Raw genomic sequence first — 985 nt, 5'->3', positions numbered from 1 at the left:
TCAAACTTGAACCAAGACCCATGTATCAAGCTTGGTGCTTGGTATATACATTAATGGTCAAAGATAGGGCCTTGGGCCTTGGGTCTCTTGGGGTCTCGGGTCTCTTCACCGACAGTGGCCTAATCGGTTGCAAGAACGCGAATTAGATAGTTGTATCCTCTAAACGGACGCTCGGACTACGCACGAGAACATGAATCTCGCCAGATTCATGTTCATCTTCGACCGTTGATTCCAAGGACGGATTTTACACGCTGGCAACAGAAGATGTTGTTTTATTTAACAACTTTTCACATCTCCAACGTGTTAACGGATGACGAGCCCCGTAATCCACCCGTGAGTCTTGGACAAAATGTTCCTACCGCCGCTCAAATGAAACAATTTGAGAAAGCAGTGGAAACTTGGAAGAGCAACGAATATAATTGTAGAAATTATATTTTAAACGCTCTTGATGATTCCCTATATGATATCTATTCAACTTTCAAAACTGCAAGAGAGATATAGGAATCATTAGAGCGTAAGTATAAAACCGAAGTTGCTTGTTCCAAACGTTTTGTGGTAGGAAAATTTCTACACTACAAAATGATTGACACTAAATCAATCGTCAAACAATTTGAGGAACTCCAAGTCATCACTCACGAATCGGGAGTGGAAGGTATGGGCATCAACTCTAACTTTTTGGTAGGGTCTATAATTGAGAAGTTACCTCCGTCATGGAAGAACTTCAAATTATACTTGAAACATTTAACTGATGATATGAGCTTTGAACTTGTCCTCAAACTCCGAGTTGAGGAGGATAACAGGTTGTCTGAAAAAGCCGATGCTAGTTCCTTTGAGCCAAATGCAAATATGATGGCTGTAATTAACTCTAAGGGGAAGTTTCAGAATTTTAAGGGCAAAGGCTTTGCCCCAAAACCATCATTTAAAAACTCTTTTGCCCCACAGAAAAAGAACTTCAAAAAGCCGCACATGAATTGAGTTTCAGAAT

This window comes from Cynara cardunculus, unplaced genomic scaffold, assembly GCF_001531365.2.
Source record: "Cynara cardunculus var. scolymus isolate 2C unplaced genomic scaffold, CcrdV1 Un_Scaffold_4767, whole genome shotgun sequence".
Taxonomy (NCBI): Eukaryota; Viridiplantae; Streptophyta; class Magnoliopsida; order Asterales; family Asteraceae; genus Cynara; species Cynara cardunculus.
The sequence above is the reverse complement of the archived record's forward strand: the minus strand, read 5'-3'. Positions refer to the sequence as shown.